At 40.2% G+C, this 26,996-nt stretch overlaps 1 protein-coding gene and 1 non-coding gene across 4 annotated transcripts in view; one reads left to right on the forward strand and one right to left on the reverse strand.

The window, feature by feature from the left end:
• Window positions 1-26,996, forward strand: part of Mnat1 (menage a trois 1) — a 161,804-nt gene that overhangs the window by 21,615 nt on the left and 113,193 nt on the right. The gene's annotated exons all lie outside the window — the stretch shown is intronic.
• On the reverse strand, window positions 11,975-12,106 carry Gm23910. The gene has a single exon (XR_003950342.1). It is a non-coding gene; the product is annotated as a small nucleolar RNA SNORA17 (small nucleolar RNA).

Consider the following 26,996-nt stretch of genomic DNA (forward strand, 5'->3'; position numbering starts at 1 on the left):
ATGTACTACAGTATTTCTAAAGTTTATTCTGGCAGTTGGCTTATAAATTTCCTTAGGATTTTCAGTATAAAGCAATCATACCATTTATAAATATGACAGGTTTTTATTGTTCATTTCAAAGTGTATTTAGTTAGATTTTTTGGGGTGTGTGGGGAATGGGGCTTGAGATAGGGTTTTGTATCGTAGGCTGGCCTCAGATTTTCTGTGCACTTGAGGATAATATTGAATTTTTGGTTCTCTTGCCTCCATCGTCCATGATTAGGATTGCAGTGTGCCACCATGCAGGCCACTGTTTAGTATTAATGCAAGCTACAACCTGTAGCTTAGTGCTGACTATGGGTGGTAAAAAAATGGGCATTTCCTGTCCTTTATCTTTGGAGTAGGGAAGAAATGAATCTTATACCATTAGTATAATGTTGGTTGCAGCCGCCTTCACATTTGTGTGCTATTAGCAGGCCTGGGAAGATCTGCTTATGCTTTGTCTCCCTCAGTGCCTGCGCATGGTAGGACTGCTTCCCACGGCTAAGTCCCCAACACGGAAACAACTGTCTTTAAAATGTCCATGTATTTATTTATTTTATGTGCATACATGTTTTGCCTGCATATGTGTGCACCATGTCTCCATGTCTGTTTTGACAGCAAATTCAAACCCAGTTTGCTTTGTATTTGGTGATAATGATAACGTGTACCCATAGTTTATGTAGTTGTCTCTTCAGTTTAGATCTGACTTCTTTTTAAAATAAACTTCACGTTTTCTTTTCTTTATTCTCTCCCTCCTCATTTAAATTTGTTGTGTCTGTGTGGTATATAAGTGTGTGTACCTGTTTATGTGCGGTGTGTTCATGTGTGTGCGGGTACCTGTAGAGGTCAGAGGTCAGTGATTGGGCCCTTCTTCTATTGCACTCCACCTTATTTTTTGAGGTAGGGTCCTAATTTGTTTTTTATTACATGTATGTGGCAGTCAGAGGACAGCTAGTGAGGATTACTTTTCTCTTCCCACTTTGTGGGTGGATTGAGTGGCAGCAAGTGCCGTTACCAATTGAGCCATCTCACTGACCTGAGGTGTGACTTTAAAAAAATTACAAATTTTTTTAATTAAATTAATAAAATTTATTTTAAAACATACAACTCAGTATTGATATTTTTAAGTCATCAAAGTAATTTGTAATAGTTAAATGCCTCTTAAATATACATGATATCTTCTGAAGCTAAGAGTAATATGCACTCAACCAGTTTTTAAAATCTGTTTGGAACATTAAACATGATAGAAGTAGAAAAAGAAACTCTTATGAAGTCCTCTTTGAAAGGAAATTGTGACAAGTTTCTGATTAGACAGAAACCATTCCATCTCCAAGGGAGAATACACAGTGTAACTGTGGCTTCCTAGAATGAATTAGATAGTGTCCCTTCTGTTTCTTTTTGTGGAATAGTTTGAAGAGAATTGGTATTAGGTCTTCTTTGAAGGTCTGATAGAATTCTGCACTAAACCCATCTGGTCCTGAGCTTTTTTTGGTTGGGAGACTTTTTTTTTTTTTTTATTATATGTAAGTACACTGTAGCTGTCCTCAGACACTCCAGAAGAGGGAGTCAGATCTCGTTACGGATGGTTGTGAGCCACCATGTGGTTGCTGGGATTTGAACTCCTGACCTTCAGAAGAGCAGTCGGGTGCTCTTACCCACTGAGCCATCTCACCAGCCCAATAGAATTCTTTTACTTTTTTTTGGTGCACAAACACATTTATTTATTTATTTATTTATTTATTTATTACATGTAAGTACACTGTAGCTGTCTTCAGACGCACCAGAAGAGGGCATCAGATCTCATTACGGGTGGTTGTGAGCCACCATGTGGTTGCTGGGATTTGAACTTCGGACCTTTGGAAGAGCAGTCGGGTGCTCTTACCCACTGAGCCATCTCACCAGCCCTGGTTGGGAGACTTTTAATGACTGCTTCTCTTCCTTTAGGGGTTATGGGACTGTTTAGATTATTTATCTGACCCTGTCTTAACTTTGGTATTTGGTATCTGTCTAGAAAATTGTCCATTTCATCCAGATTTTTCAGTTATGTTGAATATGGACTTTTGTAGTTGGATCTGATGATTTTTTGAATTTCCTCAGTTTCTGGTGTTCCTCCATTTTCATTTCTGACTTTGTTAATTTGGATACTTTCTCTGTGCCCTCTGGTTAGTCAGGCTAAGGGTTTATCTATTTTGTTGATTTTCTTAAAGAACCAGCTCCTGGTTTTGTTGATTCTTTGTGTAGTTCTTTTTGTTTCTACTTGGTTGATTTCAGCCCTGAGTCTGATTATTTCCTGCCATCTACTCCTCTTGGGTGTATTTGCTTCTTTTTGTTCTAGAGCTTTCAGGTGTGCTGTTAAGCTGGTAGTGTAAGCTCTTTCTTGTTTCGCTTTGGAGACACTTAGAGCTATGAGTTTTCTTCTTAGCACTGCTTTCATTGTGTCCCATAAGTTTGGGTATGTTGTGCCTTCATTTTCATTAATTTCTAAAAAGTCTTTAATTTCTTTCTTTATTTCTTCCTTGACCATGTTATCATTGAGTAGGGCATTGTTCAGCTTCCATGTGTATGTGTGTTTTCTGTTGTTTTTGTTGCTATTGAAGACCAGCCTTCATCTGTGGTGATCTGATAGGATGCATGGGATTATTTCAATCTTCTTGTATCTGTTGATGCCTGTTTTGTGACTAATTATTTTTTTTTTAAAGATTTATTTATTATTATATGTAAGTACACTGTAGCTGTCTTCACACACTCCAGAAGAGGGAGTCAGATCTCGTTACGGATGGTTTGTGAGCCACCATGTGGTTGCTGGGATTTGAACTCTGGACCTTCGGAAGAGCAGTTGGGTGCTCTTACCCACTGAGCCATCTCACCAGCCCATTTTGTGACTAATTATATGGTCAGTTTTTTAGAAGGTACCATGAGGTGCTGAGAAGAAGGTATATTCTTTTGCTTTAGGATGAAATATTCTATAGATATCTGTTAAATCCATTTGGTTCATAAGTTCTGTTAGTTTCACTGTGTCTCTTTTAGTTTGTGTTTCCATGATCTGTCCATTGATGAGAGTGGGGTGTTGAAGTCGTCCACATTATTGTGTAAGGTACAATGTGTGCTTTGAGCTTTAGTAAAGTTTCTTTTATGAATGTGGGTGCCCTTGCATTTGGAGCGTAGATGTTCAGAATTGAGAGTTCATCTTGGTAGATTTTTCCTTGGACCAGTATGGAGTGTCCTTCCTTATCTTTTTTGATAACTTTTGGTTGAAAGTCGATTTCATTCGATATTAGAATGGCTACTCCAGCTTGTTTCTTGGGACCATTTGCTTGGAGAATTGTTTTGCAGCCCTTTACTCTGAGGTAGTGTCTGTCTTTGTTACTGAGATGTGTTTCCTGTATGTAGCAAAATACTGGGTCCTGTTTATGTATCCAGTCTGTTAGTCTATGTCTTTTAGGGGGAATTGAGTCCATTGATGTTAAAAGATATTAAAGAATAGTGATTATTGCTTCCAGTTATTTTTGTTGTTAGAGGTGGAATTATGTTTGTGTGTCTGTTTTCTTTTGGGTTTGTTGAAAGAAGATTACTTTTTTGCTTTTTTTAGGGTGTAGTTTCCCTCCTTGTGTTGGAGTTTTCCATCTATTATCCTTTGTAGGGCTGGATTTGTGGAGAGATATTGTATAAATTTGTTTTTTTCTTGGTTTCTTCATCTATGGTAATTGAGAGTTTTGCTGGGTATAGTAGCCTGGGCTGGCATTTGTGTTCTCTTAGGGTCTTTAGAACATCTGCCCAGGATCTTCTAGCTTTCATAGTCTCTGGTGAGAAGTCCCGTGTAATTCTGATAGGTCTGTCTTTATACGGTACTTGACCTTTTACCCTTACTGCTTTTAATATTCTTTCTTTTGTTTTGTGCATTTGGTGTTTTGACTATATTTTGTGATGGAGGAATTTTTTTTTTTTTCTGGTCCAATCTATTTGGAGTTCTTTAGGCTTCTTGTATGTTTGTGGACATCTCTTTCTTTAGGTTAGGGAAGTTTTCTTCTATAATTTTGTTGTTGAAGACATTTACTGGTCCTTTAAGTTGGGAATCTTCACTCTCTTCTGTACCTATTTTCTTTTTTTTTTTTAAGATTTATTTATTTATTATATGTAAGTACATTGTAGCTGTCTTTAGACACTCCAGAAGAGGGAGTCAGATCACATTACGGATGGTTGTGAGCCACCATGTGGTTGCTGGGATTTGAACTCCGGACCTTCAGAAGAGCAGTCAGGTGCTCTTACCCATTGAGCCATCTCACCAGCCCCCCCTATTTTCTTTAAGTTTGGTCTTCTCATTGTGTCCTGGATTTCCTGGATGTTTTGGGTGAGGAGCTTTTTGCATTTTCTTTGACTGTTGTGTCATTGTTTTCTATGGTATCTTCTGCACCTGAGATTCTCTCTTCTATGTCTTGTATTCTGTTGGTGATGCTTGCATCTATGACTCCTGATCTCTTTCCTAAGTTTTCTATCACCAGGGTTGTCTTCCTTTGTGATTTCTTTATTGTTTCTATTTCCATTTTTAGGTCTTGGATGATTTTGTTCAATTCTTTCACCTGTTTGGTTGTGTTTTCCTGTAATTCTTTAAGGGATTTTCGTGTTTCCTCTTTAAATGCATCTTCCTTTACCTCTGTTCTCCTGTACTTATTTAAGAGAGTTATTTATGTTCTTCTTAAAGTCCTCTACCATCATCATGAGATGTGATTTTAAATCAGAGTCTTGCTTTTCTGGTGTGTTGGGGTATCCAGGGCTCACTGTGGTGGGAGAACTGGGTTCTGCTGATGTAAAGTAGTCTTGGTTTCTGTTGCTTATGTTCTTGCTCTTGCCTCTAGCCATCTGGTCATCTCTGGTGTTAGCTGGTCTTGCTGTCTCTGACTGTGGCTTGTCCCTCCTGCAATCTTGTGTGCCTGCACTCCTGGGAGACCAGCTTTCTCCTGGCGGTATTTGGGTATGGAGAGCTGTGACACAGCACCAGCTCTGGGCCAAGGTTTGTTTCTTTAAAACTAAATGTAACTATTTAGCCTGGATCAGAACTCAGTTTTAAGATGTCATCAGCTCTGAGTTCCCAAGTGAAAATCTTTCGGATTTCTCTAAGAGATAGTAGGCTATTTGCCTTGACAGTCTTAAGAAATTGGTATAGTTTTTCGCTAGTGCAGAAATTGTTGAGAAACAACACAGGGTTCCAAGCAGCTAGAAATTTCCTGTTTGAATAGAGGATTAAGAAGTTAATTGCTACTTGTGGAAGTGTTAGTGTCTGAGTCGTGGATTTACATACTCATTTGTCAATGTCATCTAACTCAAGTTGTCTCCCCTTCCCCTCTCTTTGCCTGCTCCCTTCTCCTCCCCCTTTTTCCTTTTCCTCTCCCCTCCATTATTCATTCCTTCTCTCCCTCTCTCCCCCACCCCTGCTGGGTCAGGATGGGATCCATTGCCACATGCATATTAGGCTAGCACTGTATTACTGACTTAATGTTTTTAGCTCTCAGTCTCTTAGTCTTATTTTGTTTTTTTTTTCAGTGTTTTTGAGATTATTCCGAGCTGTAACAATTTATAAAGTTATTTAAGCCAGCACAAACCTTTTTTGTCTATTACATTTAATTTTATTTTGATTGACATGCACACAATTAATAATAATAGGATTCAGGGTGATGTTTTAGCCCAACCATACAGCATGAACAACCTTCCTCTCTTTACCCTGCTAACCATTAATAATCAGTGCTGTGCATCCAGATATACTTCGTTGAAGTTAAGAATAAAATATTCTTTTGTTTGTTTGTTTGTTTTTGTGACAGGGGTTGTCTGTGTAGCCCTGGCTTTCCTGGAACTCACTCTTTAGACCAGGCTGGCTTTGAACTGAGAAATCCGCCTTCCTCTGCCTCCCAAGTGCTGGGATTAAAGGCGTGTGCCACCACTACCCAGCAGGAATAAACTATTCTTAAATACTGAATCATCAGTGTTTGTCATGAAGAATTCATTACTCTGATATTCCAATTCATTAATTTGGAATTTCTGGTCATAGTTTTTTTAAAAAATTATTTATTTATCTTTATTATTTTATTTATTTATATTCCAGTTGTTGACCTGCACCTCCTACGCCACCCCCCATCCCCCTTCAGTTCCTCATCCCGGGTGGTCGCCAGGTGGAGTGAGCAGACCAGAGCAAGAGGGAGAAGAGAAGGAGGAAAAATTATTTCAAATTTACTTTTTGAGGCAGGGTTTACTATGTTGTCCTGGCTGGCTTGAAAGTCACTGTGTAGACCATGCTGGCCTAGAACTCATGGAAATCTATGTGCTTTTGTTTCTAGTGCTGGGGTTAAAACATGAACCACTACATCCAATATGAGTTTTTAAACGAAATATAATTCCAGATTTTTAATATGATAGTGCATTTTTCCTTTCATATAAGCTTGCACACACATATACAAACAGAACAGTAGACATTTGTTAATGGTCAGTTGAGCTGTAACCTTGAAATGTGTTACCTGGTAAAATTATGCAACACTCTGAGTTTTTATTTTAAAGATAGGCTTTTGTTTTATTGCTCAGGCTAGGCTTAAATTCACACTAGTCCTCCCATCCTGGTGTCCCCAGCTCGAGGATTATAGGTGTGCATCACCATATCTAGCTTATATTACAGTTTGAAAATATTTTTAGTATAGTGTTTTTAAGTTTTCAAATTCAACAGCAGCTGTAAATTGTGTGTTACATGACAGAATTTTAATTTCTAGACTATCACTCAACTTACACCTAGATTTTATCTGAAAATTTAGGAGATAAAATACAGTTTGGTTTTAGTTAATATGCTTGTCTCTTGGTACCTATAGGGAGTTGGTTTTCAGACCCCTGACATGCCAAATCTGAATAGGGTAGCATAATAGTTGTTTATGATTTATGTGTCTTTCCTCTGGGTGAATCCAAAGTTGGTTGTGTGTATGAATGAAGAAGCTGTGGATAACGAAGGCCAACAGCACTTTGAAAACATTTACTCTTGAGGTAACAATCTTAGACATGCTGGTGATACTTGATGGAACTGCCCTTGCTGATTCGTGAATGGTGTTTGGAAGTGGATTGAGCTACTAATGATGACTCATGTGAACTGAGCTGCTGCTATCCTGACAGTGCAGATTGGAATCGCCCCAAAGAACTTTCTAAACAGGTCCACATCCTCCTTTGCCCTATTAACCTTTCCTTTCCACTCCCTCTGGTGAGTGGTGGGCTAAAAGGGAGGTTAAAGTGTTTAAGAACCCTTACTAAAGTATGTTTTGAAAAATCTAAGCCAACAAAGTTTCCTGGCTTCTTGGTTTTCTTCTGCTTCTTATCACTTGATCCTGGTGCCTAATTTCAAATGTCCTTTCATTTAGCACTTTCTTGTGCTAGAACTTGATGTTGCAGAGGTGAACAAAAAGATAGTCTTTCCCTGGGGTATTATTGCTAGGGCAGGCAGAGATGCCATGGTTGTGATAAGTGCTGCTTGGAGTCATCTATGGATTGTAGTTTAGCTAATAGGAGAGCAAGGCGTCAACAAGCGCTCAGGTCATTACCAAGCACTGTGTATACTTTCTCCTAAAACTGCCCTTCAAGTTACAGATTTTATCATATTCCCTCTGTGTCACAGTCTATATTCTCCTTTCTCCTTGGACTGTTTTAGATGTCTCCTGTCTGAGGCTACTCTGTTCCAGTTATAACCTGAACACTTGGCTTGATAGCCCCACTAGTCCCCTAACCCCAAGATGAGAAAACGAAAAGTCGCCGTCCTAATTAGAAAAGCCATGTGAATGATCCTGATACTTCCTGCTTAATCTTTATCAGTGGTTTCTTATGTCCTCCATCAGCTCTCTCCAAACATTTTAAGTAGGGGGCTGGCAAGATGGCTCAGCAGGTAAGGGAGTCTGCCAAGGACCTGAGTTCAATCCCGCTGGAAAGAGAGAACTCCCTCAAGCTATTTTCTGATCTCTATACATGTGCATGCTCTCTGTCTGCCTGCCTGTCTGTCTCTCTTCTCTCTCTTCTCTCTCTCTCTCTCTCTCTCTCTCTCTCTCTCTCTCTCTCTCTCTCACACACACACACACACACACACAAAGTCACCTTTACAACAGGGGGCCAGTTTTTATATCCAGTTTGTATAGAGATGTGATTAGAAGTATTGTTTTAAAATTTTCATTGAAATTTTGTTTTAAAATTTTCATTGAAATTTTGTAATATATTCTGTGTTCATATTAAAACAAAAATTATTTACCTTTCATATTCTTTTCCTCCTATTCCAACCTCTGAATAGAACTGATACTTTAGCTGGGCAGTGGTGATGCACGCCTTTAATCCCAGCACTCGGGAGGCAGAGGCAGGCGGATTTCTGAGTTCGAGGCCAGCCTGGTCTACAGGGTGAGTTCCAGGACAGCCAGGGCTACACAGAGAAACCCTGTCTCTCGAAAAAACCAACCAAACATCCAACCAACCAACCAACCAACCAGCCAACCAGCCAACCAACCAACCAACCAGAAACCCCTGATACTTTAGGAGGATGTTCACATCACTCTGGAGTGCAGTGATTTTCAACTCTTCCTGAAACTCTAGATTTTCTGAGAAATTGTTTGGAGTAGCAGATCTTTATCATCCATTTCAGCCAGAGAACATTCCAGTATCTGTGTTACACTTTAGATTTTTGGGTGACCTTTAGAGTGGGGGAAAGCTCCTGTATTAAAGAAATGTTTGGGAAATTCTGTTTTAACTCTGACCAGAAGCTTCAAACTCCTTAGTTTATCTTGTGAAGGTCTGGTTTGTCCCTGCCTACTACGTTTTTCCTTATCGACCCCCCTAGATCCCAGAGCCTTTTCTAGAGAGTGAAACTAGTGAAATTCATTTTGTTTGACACTAGAGTGTTACTTTGCATTGGATTTAAATTAGAAAAACTGTAGTTGCTACCATGTAAAAATCAGAGATAGATAAAAACGTTAATTTCTGCTATTTCTTGAAAAGATAAGTCCATTCCACATATATTTTGCAACATGAAACCAATGAGTACTGGTTATCACCACCACAGCCAACTCTAGTTGGGTAGGTTGAGGAATCTTAAAGAGTGTTTTGAATGTTACAATTATTTTAATACTTATTGTTTCTTGTGAACCTGCAGGAATCTAGAATCACCTGGGAGCTTAGCCTGTAGAGGATTATCTTGATTACATTACTAGATGTTTCCAGACCCATCTTAATTGTGGTGACACCGTTTTATGGGTTGGGTCCTGGACTGAATGGAAAGGAGAAAGTGAGCTGAGCCCTTTCATTGACTGCTTCAGACATAATGTGACCCATTGCTTCAAGCTCCTGCTGCCTGGACTTCTCCACCATGATGAACTGTGCCCTGAATGGTGTGCTAAAAAAAATATCAACCCTTTTCCCCTTGAGTTGCATTTGTGTGGGAATTTTATAATGGCAGCAAGAAAAGAAATGAGGATATTCATTCTACTGATTTCTATTCCTATTGATTCGTACATATACATATACATACATATAAATGTGTGTGTGTGTATTTATGTTAAGTATGTACTCTATCACTGAACATAGCTCAATGAATCTTGCAAATTCTTTTTTATTTGTTGCTTTTATTTCTTGAGATTATAATTACATAAAATTTCCCTTCTCTTTTCCTCTCTCCAAATTCTCCTATCTACCCCTCCTTGTTCTTCTAAATTCATGGCCTCATTTTTTATTAATTGTTGTTGCATGTAATTATGTTTATGTCTATAGTTATATATCCCTAACATAACCTGCTCAGTCTATTTAATGCTACTTGTATGTGTGTTTTCAGGGCTGATAATATGATATTGAATAACCAAGTGTTGTGCTCTTTCTGGGGAAGACTGTTTCTCTCACTCTCAGCATTCCTTAGTTGCCTATAGCTCTGGTTGAGTCCTTTTGGACTTTTCCTGGTGACTTTGGCATGTTTATTGGTGTCATTCTTGTTCAACTCATGTGTCAGAAGTCATGTTGGTGAGACTTTTGACATTCCTAGGAGACACAATTTCACAGCAACCCCCCTGACTCTTGTTCTTACAGACTTTTTTTTTTTTTTAATTTCCTTGACTGTTGTGTCTGTGTCTGATATTGTATCTTCTGCTGCTGAAATTTTCTCTTCTATCTCTGTGGTGCTGCTTGCATCTGTGAAAAAAACTTTTTATTGATTCCTTGTGACTTTAGCATCGCCACCCTGATCCCACACATCTTCCCTCCTCTTGTACCCACCATCCACCCTTGCAGCCTCCCCCCAGGGGGAAAAAATCTCATGAAAACTTTAGTTGTGTCATAGTGTGTCCCACAGTATACCCTTTTGTCTACACTTCTTTGCTTGTATATGTTTATTGCAGTGATTTGGTCTACAGATACTCTGGCTTCTGCTATTCTATCAATAGTGGCACCTCACTGGAATATCCTGTTGTTGCCTTGTGTCATGGAGCTCCTATAGTTTTGGATCTATAGGACTGGCTTCTTCATGCACTCTGGCAGTTCATCAATGTGGTAGATTTTGGGATGAGCCAATTCAAAACCCTGGATCTGGGCCTCAGAGGTATCTGAGTTGGTCAGTCTGCCAGCTCTCTTTCACTCACACCGCTGCGGCTGGCTCACCAGCAAGCACACAATCCCAGCTAGCCCTATCTCTGCCAAGATGAGGTGCAGGACCTGCTCTCCAGAGTGTTGGAGCTGTTGAGGGACATTGCTAGTTCTTCCACTCTCATGACCCCGAAGACCAGATCTCCCTCCATAGGAGCTGAGGGGTGAGGGAGGTGAGGAGAATATCTCTCCTTCATCTGAGCCACCTCCAGCAGCCAAGAGGCAGGACTAGCTCTCCTGTGTTCATTCCCTCAGGGGCTGGCTCACCCCATGTCCAGGGCCAGCTCTACTGTGCTGTCCAGGCAAGGTTCAGGGCCCGATCTTCTGAATGCTGCAGCTGGTGAGGGGCAGGGCCAGCTCTACCGTCCCCATGACCCTAGGGCCGATCTCCTACCTGCTGCAGGTGATAAGGGGCAAGTGAAGAGGAGGTTATCTCTCCTTCATTCACACCATCACTCAGGAGTTGAGTGGCAGGGCCAACTCTTCCACACTTGTGTCCTCAGGGCCCACTCACCTTCATCTCCTACAACATTCATACCCCACTCTTTCATACGCCAGCTGGCTAGGGGCAGGGCCAGCTCTCCTGCTTTCATTCCTCCAGAACCAGCTCTTCCACCCAGGTCATGGGCAGGGTCAATTCTGCACAGTCCTCAGGCATCAACATGTCTCTGGGCAGCAGCCTAGCCCAGGGATGTGTGCCTGACCTTTGCTGGTAACATACCCCTGCTACTGAATGGCCTCAGACCCAGAATTTCCCATGCTCCCAAGCACAGACCAGGACCTCACCTTGGTCCCAGGGTGCATCACTGTCTAGGCACATCAGGCTGTTCCTTATTACCCTCCAGTTCTGTCTCTCTTCACTGTGCACACACCCTTCTGTTTCTCTCTCAATTCCATCTCTCTACCACTGACTTGCTCCTCTTAGTGGTGCCCAGGGTTATCTCAGGAGAGGTCTCAGGAGTTCTATGACCCGCTTGGGCATTTTGGCACAGGGTCGGGCCATCTCAGGCATGATCTGCCCCCAAACTTGCTTTGTGCTAGTCTGGTGGTCATCTTGGGCTAGCTCCCTGCCTGGGCTCCATAACACCAGCGTGGTGGTTGTCTTGGGCTCATTCCTTACCCAGTCCTGCAGTAGTGGCCCCAGGCCAGGGTCATCTGTCTCAGGCTCCCTCCTGTCCAGGCCCTTAGTTCCAAGTGGGGTTCTTTTAGTCCCTGCCTTCTTCTGCCCTGGGAGCTTGTCCCTGCCTGTGCAGAACCCTGCATTGGTTGTCTCATTAGCTTTCTGTCCAGACTCCTGGTGCCCGTCTTCTCAGGCTTGCTTTCTTCAGGGACTGTTAGGCTACTAATGATTCAGTTGTTCACAGGTCAGAACACTGAGCACAGGCATAGCCTCTCTTCTCTCTGCCTCCTACTGATGCACATGTGACACAGCAGCCACACCTGCAAAACCTCTAGGGGCAGTTGGTTTTACAATCTTTCTGCCCCATCTTCTGCAATGTTCTCTGGGCCTTAGGTTTTGGGAGTCATTTTATAGATGTATCCACTGGGTCTGGGCTCCACAACTCTGCATTTTGGGATTTTGAAAATTATTAATGCTTTGATGAGAAAGTATCAGATCATTTGCCTCAAAAGGGAGACTTTTCCATTACATTCTCTACCACATGAAATGATTTATTGTAGGTATCCTTAATCTTGGCTATATAATCAGGCCCAAGTTAAATAAATTAGAATTTTAAGTAACACTGTTTTATGCATAACACTTTTCTAATCAGCGACTGAATGATAAAATCATCTTTCCTTAGCTTAAATTTTATATTCATTCTAAAAAAAAGAAAATATTTTTATTACCCAAAAGATCATCCCGTACTTATTTAAATTTTATTTCGGAGATTATAATGTAACTTTGAAGGAAGTAAGCATTCTAGTTAGATATGTAAGTAATAAAAACTGGACAGCCATGCGCAGTGGTGCACGTTTGTAATTCTAACATTCGAGAGGCTGAATCCAGAAAATTAACGTTTGAGGCCAACCTGAGCTGTGTAGCCAGACTTTGTTTTAAAACGAAAACAAAATAAAAATTGAGATGAGTTTGGGCAGATAAAGTGAGAGAAACTGAAGTGTGAAAGATTCAAATTGTGTACAGTTCCCCCCCCCCCCCCCCCCCCCAGACCGAGTTTCTCTGTGTAGCCCTGGCTGTCCTGGAACTCACCCTGTAGACCAGGCTGGCCTCGAACTCAGAAATCCGCCTGCCTCTGCCTCCCAAGTGCGCCACCATGCCCGGCTTGTGTAGTTTTTATGTGATTAAACAATGTGTGTATTGTAAATGAGTATAATCAACTTAGGCATTAATGAAGTGATATGGCCCCATTAATGTGAAGTCTGCACAAATGGAATCAAAGTGCATATTGCCTTTGCTTTTCTTCAGGTTTGAGTCCTGACTATCAGAGTTAGCTACTGTATGTCCTCTATAAAAGATTGATGCTTTTCCTGTCGGTAAAAGTGTAGGAAGCCAGACTTTGGGTAGCTCTTCTCACATTGCTCTAGGAAAGACTATTCCATTTCTCTCCCTGCAGGGACTCATGACTGTGCTGTTTCTCTGCGACACCGTCACGACACAGGGTTTCTTGATGTTCTGTTACTTTTAACTAACTAAGATCTCTAGTTTTTTAGCCTTGAATTTAGTAGCATGTTTCCAATGTGGAGCAAATACACAGGTGGAATGTTTAACCTATAATTGTGTAATTTTCTGAGTAGTAAAACTGAAGGAACATTAGAGATGTAATTATACGGAGTGGCTTTGTTGTTAAGCACCTGATCCATCTCTTATTTCTGTGAAAGGGTCATGTTTCAGTGACCGTGGGATCTACGTTTTGGGCAGCTGGACAGCAGGGGAAGGAAAATTGTGGCTGGAGAAAGTACATTGTGCTCTCCTGTACCAGACTAGGTTCTTTCTCAGAGGATAATGGATTCCACACTGGTGACTCAGCCTCCTGTGGTCTTACCAGGGCCAGGCACATTATCGGTTTTCATCATGGCAGACTCAGCAGTCTCATACCAAGAAGCTGAAACAGTTGGAAAGTAACCAGACATTTCCACATGGTGGTTGTCAGAGAAGACTATCCCTCCACTCTTTTGCTCTATTATACAGTTTTCTTGCTAAACTGTAACTCTTTTGGAAATGGTTATAATGTGTTGTTACTTTTTGGGGCAAAGATTGTGCCTCATGATCTACTTACTTAATTTAGACAATGAGACTAAGTGTATTTTAAGAATGGGAAAGATTCCCTGTTACAAAAGTTTTCCACACACCAGATTCTAGGAATAGTCTTCTTCAGATTGTACTCTGCGCTCTCAGTCAATTGATTGACCTTTAGATCAGAATACCAAATACAAGTTTTGGGTCCATCAAAGCCAAACATTTCAGAATAAACTTAAAGTAGGAACTTTTGGGTGCTGGTGATGTAGCTCAGTGTAATAGTACTTGCCTAATATGTGCAAGGCCTTGGGTTTGATTTCTAACACTCATACAGATACATGCACACACACAAACACACACACACTGGCACATGCACAGAGATAGGCTTACACAGAAACATACACAGACAGACACATAGAGACACAGAGACAGATACACAGTCACGCACACAGATGCACTCAGTCTCACAGGTGCATAGACACAGACACACTCAGACACAGATACACGCACACACACACAAGAGGAACAGATTTCTTAATAAAAGCCACTCACCTTAGAAACTGAGGAAGAGCAAGTGCCTCCTGCTTTTTGAGTGTCTCCTTTTCAGGTTTATAAATTGTGAATTGAGTGAGTGAATGAATTTAATGTGTGTGTGCACACATGTGCCACCACTAATGTGTAAAAGTCAGAGTGCAACCTGCAATTCTTGAGCTTAGGTCACCAAGCTGGACATCAAGTGCCTTTAATTGCTGATCCATTTCTCTGGCTCAAATCCTTTATTAGCAGAGTGTTAACTATCATAGTAAGTATGGCTTGTTTATTTCTATACTTAGTGGATTTAGGTATTGTCAAATAGTTGAAACAAAACTTTATTTTATTGTTTTTTTCTTCTCTATCATTGGGAATTGAACCTCTTGCATACTATGCAAGTGCTGTCTCCAACACTGAGCCCAGCCTGGGGTGAATTTCTTTCTAAAGTTGTAGTTTCCTTTGATATACTTTAGTGAACACTACTCGTGTGGACTGGGTTTATCGCTACAGAGTGAGCTTTGCCTTGGGAATCAGGACTCTTTGGTTATTGAATGTCACTCATAGTAAAAATTTCATGGCTGTTTCCCTTTTTTTAATCCTTGTTTTATAAATAGTTTTATGTCTATTTTTAAACCTACTTTTGTGCAACAATTCGTTGTATCAGATAATATCTTGACTGAGATAAAATGACCTAGTCTTTGAATTTATATTAGGGTCTCATCCTATTGGCCAGGCTGGTCTGGAATTCTATGTAGACCAGGCTAGCCTCAGACTCACAGAATCCACCAGCTTCTTCCTGAGTGCTGGGATTAAACCACCATGCCTGACCTCATAAATTGTGTGTTTTTTTTTTAAATCATGTATTTATATTTTTCCCTTTCCAGTCTTTTCTCTTCTCTTCTCTTCTCTTCTCTTCTCTTCTCTTCTCTTCTCTTCTTTTCTCTTCTCTTCTTTTTTTCCAGTATTTTCTTGATTTTATTTGTCTTTGAGTATTTTTTTCCTTTACTGTTATAGTAATCATGTTCTTTTGTGTTACAAAGCAGATTATTGCTGTAATTTAAGTCAGTAACTAGAAGTTTGGAAGACTAATGTTTAGAAATTCTGTATTTAGCTGGGTCTGGAGGTGTAGGCCTGTCATCTTAGCTCCTTGCAAAGCTGTGAGGCAGGAGAATGACAAGGTCAGTGCTTGCCCTGGGATACAGAGTAATTTCAATGCTATCTGGGCAGCTTGGTTAAATCCTTACTCAAACCAGAAAGTAAAAGCTGAGGGATGGTGGGATTGCTCAGTGGGTAAGGGTTCTTGCCTCCAAACCTGATAGTCTGAGTTTGATCTCAGAAGCCTTATGGTGGAAGCAGAGGACCAACTTGAGGAAATTGTTCTTAGGCTTCCACACTGTGCCATGCCATGCCATGCTCTGTACATATGCCTACATTCAACATGTACACACATACAAATAAATTAATAAAGATATAAAATAATTATTTTTTAAAGGTTAATAAACAAGGATTGAGGCTATATATAGCTCTGTGGAATGCTTGCCTGGTGCACATGAGGTTTAATCACCAATAAAACACACACATGCACACATATGCACACACACACATACATGAATATGCACACATACACACACATTTGTGTTATACCTCTTAGCAAGTCTCATTTTCATGACTTTTGAAAAGTGCTTTTTTCAGTAGTGCCTAATGGGTTTTAGATAGCTTCAAGTGAATCAACAAGACAGTGATTGAAAGTGTTTTCAAGGACTGTATGGTAAAAGGGCTCTATATATTATGGTATGTTTTTAAAATGTATTTTAAATAACTCTGTGCCTCACCAAAATTAAATTGAGACCACCACTTGGATGGAAAGGTTTTCTGAGCTGCACAAGATCATATACATATAAAGTTAAAGAAGAAAACACAGAGGACTGGGGGGAAGCCTGGTGGTAGAGTCCATACCCAGCTTGGGCAAGGCCTTGAGTTTAGTCCCCAGTATAAGCAGGGGATGAGGGGATTTGATACCCAAAAGATCCAAGAAAAGAAAACTCAACATTTTTTCTTGCAGCACATTTTAAAAATTGAATTTATCAACTGCTGTATAGAGGTGACTTATTACTATGTATAGATATCATACAGCCCAAAGGCAGTTCATAAATCACATAGTCGGCAATTTATTTTAATGGATCAGATTACAGATTTTTTTTTTCTTTTTAGGAGTTTTGGTATTAGAATGTTAGGAATTCAGAGTGGCTCCCCCTTCTCCCATTTAAATGAAATTAATGAAGTTAAGAAATTTATATCTAAGGAGTTAGGCAGTGCAGTTCTTGTCGGTGTTCCCCACAACATTCAAACAAGCACACTTGCTCGTTTATCACTTGTTTTCAATTTAATTTATGGATGGAACGGCCATTACAACATGTCTGTAGCTACAACTGATGTCATTTAAAATGATGAATGAGTTTATTTTCCAATTTCTTAGGCACTTAAGGTTTTTGGGTAGGAGGAGATCTCAGAGAGCATGTATTCCAAGCTCTTATTTTATAGATGAATAAAGCAGGAACCAAGGCATTAGGTGATTGCTCTAAATTTCTGTGTCTCTAAGCTGTTTTGTGTGTTGGAATGCTGTGACTTAGTAAAGATAGAGACTTTCCTTAATTAATGCATCTGACTTCAGTGTTACTTGGCAAGCTCTCCGCTTACTAATGTGTCGGTTGTACCTTGTGCTTTCATTAATGTCAAGTAGTGAAAACTCAGAATTTATGGTGAGTTGTAATTCAGCAGTAATTTTTCTAAAACCTGTCATTATCTGTAATTTAGAAACACAATGACCAGGAAGCAGTATTAGTATAAGCATAGTTTTATAAGTTCATATTAATCCATCCGGTAGAGCATAGCATTTTAACATACCTTTCAGAGGCACAGTGATAGGAAAAAATGATCGAATTGCTTATTGCCAAAACAAAGAAGTGCTTTAGAAATGGCTACCTAAGAAGCTGCTTTGCTGCATGAAAACGTAAGCTCTGAGAGATGTAGCCACCCGGCTTATCTTCCAGTGACAACTGTTGACTGTCTGGGTTTTATAGCTAATGCAGGTGTTGGTGAGTTAGAATTCTCAACTTGGGCTGGTGAGATGGTTCAGTGGGTAAGAGCACCCAACTGCTCTTCCGGAGTTCAAATCCCAGCAACCACATGGTGGCTCACAACCATCTGTAATGAGATCTGACTCCCTCTTCTGGAGTGTCTGAAGACAGCTACAGTGTACTTACATATAACCAATAAATAAATCTTTAAAAAAAAAAAAAAGAAAGAATTCTCAACTTGTTGTTTGGCATGGAAAATGGTTATCTTGCTGGTTATCCACCGTACTATCTTTTTTTTTTTTTAAATTAATTTATTTATTATATGTAAGTACACTGTAGCTGTCTTCAGACATTCCAGAAGAGGGAGTCAGATCTCATTACGGATGGTTGTGAACCACCATGTGGTTGCTGGGATTTGAACTCCGGACCTTCGGAAGAGCAGTCGGGTACTCTTACTAACTGAGCCATCTCACCAGCCCCACCGTACTATCTTTTAAGACTTACCTGTTTTATGAGTAAGAACCAACTTATTCTCGTTTAGTGTAACATGATAGTTGTGCATGTGGAACTAGTGTATAAATATATTAAAAATAGCCTATACATATTATTTATAGCAATAATTTTCAAGTTCAAAATAGAGAACAAAATCAAACACTTAAGTTGTACAGTGTTGTTGTCAGTGTCCTTGTCTAGAGCTTCCGTTAGTCTTGAGAGCGTTCCCTTGTTTACAACTTTATATTTATGTCTGCAGTAACATGAGCCTTGCTAAGCAAGCCTCTGCTATTAGCTGGTCAGGTAGTAGAGCTAGTTGTCTTTGACTCAATTCTATCCACTAGCTGTCTGGTAGGTTATTAAATAGATAAAGTTTATCAGAAGAGTTTAGAAGTTAATGGACTGTTTTGTTTGGAACCCAGACTCCTGGTCACTTGTTTTATGTTTAATTACTGACTGTGAGGGGAACATTAGCCAAAGCCTTAGAGCTTTGATGAAAGTAAGGAAGATTGGAGACAAATTCAGGAGGTAAGACTAACATGAGTCATCACATTTGGGTTTTGTTTGTTTGTTTGTTTCTTTCTTTCTTTTTTAAAACAACGTCTTATGTAGCCCAGGCTTGCCTCAGACTCTTGGCATTTCTCCTACCGCAGATTCCCAAATGCTGGATTTACAGGTGTGACGGCCATTCTCTGATCACACTTGGAATTTTGATGGTTATATGAAGAATGAAAATGTGAAGATTTAGTAAAAGTCTTTCTGCAATAGGGCAGATGATATATAGGTAGATCAGTAAGCAAATTAATTAGCAGCAGTGGTCAGTGAAATGATTTCCAAGCTGGTTATAAAAAGAAGTGTAATGAGGAATGAACTATAGTTAGAGAAAGAAAGTATAAATGATAGAGGTCTGGTCATGTAGATCAGAGAGAACTGAAGGATGGCTAAAGGATTGGTAGTGCTGACTCAGAAAGACTTAACCAGTGTTTGGGAGTGTAATCAAATAGGCTGATAACCTCCAGTGTTGGAGAAGAGAATGATGAGAAAGCTAAACACAAGAAAATGTTTAAACAATTAAAAAATAACATGATTATCTAAAAATGATCATTGGAAAACAGATACAATCAGAACTTTATTGCTCATGGTGGCTATTTATGATTCCTCTGAACATAAAAATGCTAGATATCTTGCAGATCTGAGATGCTGCATGCTGTTTAGTTTTTTGGTTTTGTTTTTGTTTTTTTTTGTTTTTCGAGACAAGGTTTCTCTGTATAGCCTTGGCTGTCCTGGAACTCACTCTGTATACCAGGCTGGCCTCTAACTCAGAAATCTGCCTGCCTCTGCCTCCCAAGTGCTGGGGTTAAAGGTGTAATTTTTATTTTTATTGTCTAATTTTTTAAACTTTTGTTGTGTGCTTGTGTGTAGGTGAATGCACATGTCTCATGGCATATTTGTGGAAGTCAGAGGACAATTTGTAAGAATTGGTTCTCTCCTATCATGTGGGTTTCAAGATTGAACTCAGGTTAGCAAGTTTTGCAGTGATCACTCATTAACTGCTGAGCCATCTTGTTTAGCCCTTTTTAAAAAAATTACCACTTTTATTATTTTTCGTTTTAACTGTGTATATGTATGTATGTGTGCGAATGAGTGCACATACTGTGGAGACCAGAGGTTGGTATAGGATATCTTCCTCAATCACTTTTTGAGACAAAGTGTCACTGAACCCAGTGCTCCCTGATGGGCTAGTAAACTTCACTGAAGACAATTTAATTAATATAATAGGAGTTCATTGCCTAAATAATCCACACTACTCCCTTATTTTCAGTATCTTGTTTCCCAAAATCTTTTTGAGAAATGCTCATATACAGGACAATCGGTAGGCTAATGAATATTTAATGCCATTCATGATATGACTTTAGATTTATTACATGGGAGTTTTATTAATATAGTTTAATAATCTCATGATTAAAAACAGTGAATTGGATAGATATTTGTTAAAACTTTATATATCATTGAAAACTTGAAACAAAATGGTAGAATAAATATTCTCTGAGAAATTGGAGGGCTAGGATGTAGCTAGGGTAGGATGTAGTTGGTAGAGTAGCCTAAGACGTGCAAGGGCCTAGGTTCATGCTCAGCACCACCAAGGATGAGCAGCCAAAACCAAACAAGAGAAGTAGGAGTTTGGCGAGTGACTGGCATCTTAGTACTCCTGAGGCTGAGACAGGAAGATTGCTGTGTAAAAATTTTAGGGCAAGTCTGGGCTACATAGTGAGTTTTGGGCCAGTCTGTGGGGTGGTATGAGGAACCCTGTTTGAACTTCCCTCGCCTTGAAAAAGTTAAAAAGTAATAAGAAAGAGATGTTTTCGAATAATATGAAGGAAATATGTTCAGTAAATACTGTTCCTAAGTAAATCAAGTTCCAGAGTTTCCGTTTTAATGTGTAAGCTTGTGCTCAGAGCATTGTTTCTTTTACATGAACATTTAAGCTATAGGAACAGATCAGGACAATGGTTTCCATATGCTTCTGGAGGTGTTAACAGTGCACTTGTAGGTTGGAAATGCAATATAACCTGCACTCCATTCTGGAAGGTGAGTAAAAGAGCATGTCACGGTTATATTTACAAGTAACCCCGTGCATTGTGGATTTGTAACGTCAGCTTTATGAGTTTCTGGAAGCTGCAAATCATTCCTCCACAAAGTGTAGTCTGACATGTGTTCTCAGTCTGGCCCAGTGCTTCCCTCCACAACACACAGTTGATTCCTATAGACTCTTTGTAGGGAGAATTCAGCCCATTGTTGGGCTCAATTTTAAGAGATTTAGGATATCTAAAACAATGAGGATGATTGGGGAAGTAATAAAACCCAAGCAGTAATTTCATCTGTGACCCTTTAGTCTTCCTAGTTATCTTGAAGGCAGGAACAATCAAGTGTTTAATACTCTGTGAGTGTGTGTGTGTGTGTGTGAGTGAGTGTGTGTGTGTGAGAGAGAGTTTGTGTGAGTGTGTGAGTGTGTGTGTGTGTGTTTATATGACTAGGGACACAGATGTTTGTGCTATTATATACTGTACATGGATGTTAGAGGTTGATGTCTTTCTCAATTTGAGGCAAGGTCTCAGTTGAACCCAGAACTTTCTGACTCAACTACTGCAGCTAGCTAGCTTACTCTAGGGGTCCTGTCTCTGCCTCCCAGACACTGGGACTGCAAGAGTACCACTTCCATGCTCAAGTGATATTTATGAGGGGATGACCTGAATTTAGGTCCTCACACCTGGGTGCTTTGCCCACAAGCATCACCTCAGCCTCCTCTTTGGTTGACTGAAAAGCTTTGCTTAATCTGTTATCATTTTGTCTTGGTCTTTATAAATGATGTGACCTACTGAAAGACAAAGGAAAATTGCAGTAGTTTTCAAGATATACCTGCACAGGGCTTTGGTAACTTTTTGAAGTAACAAATCTTTTTAAATGGAGTTGTGGTAAGAGGGGAATTAGGACATTCTAGGAAGTTGTTTTTTTTTTTTTTTTTTAATTAGGTATTTTCCTCGTTTACATTTTCAATGATATCCCAAAGGTCCCCCATACCCACCCCCCCAATCCCCTACCCACCACCTTTTTGGCCCTGGCGTTCCCCTGTACTGGGGCATATAAAGTTTGCAAGTCCAATGGGCCTCTCTTTGCAGTGATGGCCGACTAGGCCATCTTTTGATACATATGCAGCTAGAGACAAGAGCTCCGGGGTACTGGTTAGTTCATATTGTTGTTCCACCTATAGGGTTGCAGTACCCTTTAGCTCCTTGGGTAATTTCTCTAGCTCCTCCATTGGGGGCCGTGTGACCCATCCAATAGCTGACTGTGATCATCCACTTCTGTGTTTGCTAGGCCCCGGCATAGTCTTACAAGAGACAGCTCTATCTGAGTCCTTTCAGCAAAATCTTGCTAGTGTATGCAATGGTGTCAGCATTTGGAAGCTGATTATGGGATGGATCCCTGCATATGGCAATCACTAGATGGTCCATCCTTTCGTCACAGCTCCAAATTTTGTCTCTGTAACTCCTTCCACGGGTGTTTTGTTCCCATTTCTAAGAAAGGGTAAAGTGTCCACACTTTGGTCTTCGTTCTTCTTGAATTTCATGCGTTTGGCAAGTTGTATCTTATATATTGGGTATCCTAAGTTTCTGGGCTAATATCCACTTATCAGTGAGTACATATTGTGCGAGTTCCTTTGTGATTGGGTTACCTCACTCAGGATGATACCCTCCAGGTCCATCCATTTGGCTAGGAATTTCATAAATTCATTTTTTTTAATAGCTGAGTAGTATTCCATTGTGTACCACATTTTCTGTATCCATTCCTCTGTTGAGGGGCATCTGGGTTCTTTCCAGCTTCTAGCTATTATAAACAAGGCTGCTATGAACATAGTGGAGCATGTGTTCTTCTTACCGGTTGGGACATCTTCTGGATATATGCCCAGGAGAGGTACTGCGGGATCCTCTGGTAGTACTATGTCCAATTTTCTGAGGAACCGCCAGACTGATTTCCAGAGTGGTTGTACAAGCTTGCAATCCCACCAACAATGGAGGAGTGTTCCCTTTTCTCCACATCCTCGCCAGCATCTTCTGTCACCTGAGTTTTTGATCTTAGCCATTCTGACTGGTGTGAGGTGGAATCTCAGGGTTGTTTTGATTTGCATTTCCCTGATGATTAAGGATGTTGAACATTTTTTCAGGTGCTTCTCTGCCATTCGGTATTCCACAGGTGAGAATTCTTTGTTCAGCTCTGAGCCTCATTTTTTAATGGGGTTATTTGATTTTCTGGAGTTTCTTTATATATATTGGATATTAGTCCCCTATCCGATTTGGGATAGGTAAAGATCCTTTCCCAATCTGTTGGTGGCCTTTTTGTCTTATTGATGGTGTCTTTTGCTTTGCAGAAGCTTTGCAATTTTATGAGGTCCCATTTATCGATTCTTGATTTTACAGCACAAGCCATTGCTGTTCTATTCAGGAATTTTTCCCCTGTACCCATATCTAGGGTACATTCTAGGAAGTTTTTTTTTTTTTAACTACTGTTTCTTTCTTTTCTTTTTTTTTTTTAAAGATTTATTTATTTATTTATTTATTTATTTATTTATTATATGTAAGTACACTGTAGCTGTCTTCAGATGCACCAGAAGAGGGCATCAGATCTCATTACAGATGGTTGTGAGCCACCATGTGGTTGCTGGGATTTGAACTTCGGACCTTCGGAAGAGCAGTCGGGTGCTCTTACCCACTGAGCCATCTCACCAGCCCCAAAACTACTGTTTCTATAGAAATGTTTAGAGTGTCACAGGTACAGTGCTGAAGGCTCTATGTTCATTGTCTCTTTTAGTATTTTTTTAAAAAAGGTTTATTTTTATTATTAGTATTATTACTTTCTGCCACTTTCCTCCTTTTATTGAAGTAGATTCTTCTCTCACATAATATATCCTGATTACAGTCTCCCCTAACCCCCCTGTTCCTCCCCACCTCCCCTCCCATCTGGATCCACCCCCTTTCTGTTTCTCATTAGAAAACAAACCGGCTTGTAAGGAGTAATAATGAAATAAAATATAACATAATAAAATACAACGAGATGAAACAAGAACTAACACATCAGAGTTGGACAAGGCCAATGAGGAAAAGAGCCCAAGAGGAGGCAAAAGAATCAGAGACCCACTTGTTCTCACTCTCAGGGAGCCAACACTGAACTACAAGCCATAATATAAGTGAGAGGATCTGAGGGAAAAAAAAGCAAAACAGCTGCACTCTCAGGTCTTCATGTTGCTAATTCATAACTATAACTTGGTTACTGTTATGAATCATAATGTAAATATTTTTGCAAATAAGGGTTTGTCAAAAAGTACATGCTTTTAACCACTGAACCACCTCTTTTGACCCTCATTTATTTTTTCTAATAGCTCTGATTCGTGAGTACTTCTACAGCTCTTCCAGGTGAAGGGGTTGAAACTTTGAGACCTATAGGAACTCCCTGATAGAACAGAACTAGCAGGTCATACTTAGTGCAACTCTTCTGAGAAAGAGGAAGAGGTCTTCAGAGAGCGGAATCTTAGAATCAGAGATCTCAGGGTAGACAGCTACTGATGTCAAGGGTGAGGGTTGAAGGTGTATACACAGGTCGTGAAGCTGTAGGTGAGGGGAATGGTCCAGAATGCTTGATATCGAGAGGGCAAGGAAAGGAGTGTTAAGATCATGGCTGGGTCATTAATGAGGATTTTTGAGTTGCCAAAAATGATGATGGTAACAGTGGGGAGTGGGGACATCACAAGGTAGATACATAGGGCTGTTGAGGGTGGAGAGTAGGAGTGTTTCATAACCAAGGTAAATGTGGTGTGGGGGGGGGAGGGAGAGAGGGATCTTTGATCATTATCACATATGTATAAACATATTCAGTAGATATTAGAGTGGTTGTGACAGAAAGAAAGCATATCATATTCAAAACAGTTTAGGAGGTGTTTTGTTAAGTGTAGTATTAAGAAACTAAGACTATGGGTATGGCTCAGGGGTTGAATGCTTGCCTTGTATGTGTGAGGCCCTGAATTTGATTGCTAACACAGTGCTCCCACCCCCCACAGTTAGTAGTTGAGGATATAGCTTTAGGAAATTAGCTCTCTAGTTATGTGTGTGATTCCCTCTGTTTATAATCCCATTTGTTTAAGAATGTAGGCATATCACTTGGAGATGATTTTCCCACTTTTTTATTTTCAAGGATTCACACGAACCCCGCTACAGGTGGTTGATTTGATGTTATGTACTTTTGCATACGTTAAGACCTTTTACATTTTCAAATGTTATTTTTATTCATTTATTTATTCAAGACAGGCTCTCAGGTAGTCCAGGTTGGCCTTGAATTTGCCATATAGCTGAGGCTGGCCCTGAATTCTTGTCTCCTGTTTCCTCCTGAGTACTGGAATTACAAGTGTGTCTCATCACCTCCAGCTCTTTACTTTATATAGAATCTTTATTTGATTTGACTTTTCTAGACAGGGTTTCTCTATGTAACTCTGGCTGTCCTGGAACTCACTAGACCAGGCTGGCCTTGAACTTGGATATCTGCCTGCCTTTGCCTCCTGGGATTAAAGGTGGATGCCACCACTGCCTGGCTTTTGAGACAGGTTCTCACTGTATCGTTGGCTACCCTGAACTTGCTATATAGACCAGGATGGCCAAGAACTCAGAGAAATCCACCTGCCTGTACTTTCTGAGTGCTGAGATTAAAGGTGTGCCACCATGCTATCTATACATTATGGTTGGAGCATGAAGTGGAGGAGAACTTTTTATTCATAGTAGCCAAGAAGCATAGAGAGTTAATTGGGAGATGGCTCAGTGGGTAAAGTCTTTGCCATGCAAGCATGAAGACAGAGCCCTTTCTCTAAATTCCTTTCATTAGGCTCCATCTCCATGTCTTTTCAGTAGCGCTATGCTCTGAGGACAAACATAGGCCTCTGGAGGATATTCAAGATTTAAACCACTTAAATCATAGCATGGGCCTAACCTGCCAGTAGTGTGCTGGTTTTGATAGTACTCAGTCTTACTATGCCCACATAGACTTAGGTGAATTTGGGGTGCAAACCTATGAATAGTTGTGAATAGAAGATGAATTGACATTAAAATTTCTGGATTCAAGTTTCTACTCTTTCCTCCTTGCTAGGACAGGAGCTGTAGAAGAGTCAGATAAGTAGAATAGAATTCTGGCTCAAGTCTAGCTCATAGTAGGTCTCTGTTCTTATCTGGTGATCACTTAATTGCTTCCTAGATGTGTAGTTAGGGTAGACATGCATAGTAATTGGTAGAAGTCTCCTGTTGGCCTCAGTAGGTAAGTCAAATGAAAATATAAAACTATGCGTTCCTTTGCTCTGTAAAGTGCAGCACATTTATTTACTGAGTTTACACATTTGTTACAGAGTTTATATATTTTTTGGGTATAGATTTGATTGTCTGTCTACTGCCAATACTACTTTCTGTGGATTTACAGTGGGATCTTGAGTAATACTATTATACTGATTCTTGCCAAGAGTCCGACTTATAGGAAAAGATTAAGACACTGAGCCTCAATTCATAAATCTCTTGGTCCAATTCACTTCTGCTTTATCTGCAATCCTCTGATTGATAGAGAAGTTACATTTGTGGTCTCATAAAGATGCAGCCGAAAACTAGGCATGGTGACACACACCTGTAATCTAGCACCCAAGGGGCAGAAGCAGATTCAGGTGAGTTTGAAGCCATCTGGAGTAATGCAGCAAGTTTGTCTCAAAACCTGAGATGTCTGATTGGAGGCAGTTGTCTGCAGGAATTGACAGCATCTCCCAGGGTCCTCCTTATATGTGCTTGAACACATGGCTATTATATGGAAGGGTATTTGATGTTCTCAACTGATAGGATGCATGGGTCCTTGAACACAGGGATTAGAGTAGGAGTGCTCTCACTTGGCACCTTCAAAGTTCTCATTCATGTAACTTTAGGCTATGTGAATTTAGAGGTCTTGTTTCCATAAGGGGAAATGTCCCATTAGAGAACAGACGCAATGAGGGCTTCTTTAAGATGTCCCTGTTCTTTGGTCACTTGGAGCAACTTATGCCAGAAGATTATGGGGGAAACAAAAGAGTTACCATCCAAGCAAGGGCAATTGACTCATTATCACGAGGGGTTCAGGGAAGAATTTGTCTGGCACTCAGAGGAGCCTCTGGAATGTCTCTTGGTGTTCCCAAACCCATTACTGCACTAAATGTACAAGTATAGCAGCTGCAGCCTGCAGAATGTGTAGAACCAGGCATTGAGGGCTTTTAGAGATAAGGGTTTGGGTAAACATAATAGCAAGTTGCCGTGCCAGCAGCTGTTGGCAGAGGATGAGGGGACTTTAGAGTGGGACGATGCCAGTAATGGCCAGAAAATGAACTGCAGCATCGAGGCTCTAGGCTGTTCCCTTTTGGAAAGGTTTCCTGTGGAAAAAGAGAAGACTCCTTAATAAGCTCTTCTGGTTAAAGGGATCCTTCTCTAAGAGACAAGTATTTTTGGATGGTT

The sequence above is a fragment of the Mus musculus genome, chromosome 12 (assembly GCF_000001635.26).
Source record: "Mus musculus strain C57BL/6J chromosome 12, GRCm38.p6 C57BL/6J".
NCBI classification, from domain to species: Eukaryota; Metazoa; Chordata; class Mammalia; order Rodentia; family Muridae; genus Mus; species Mus musculus.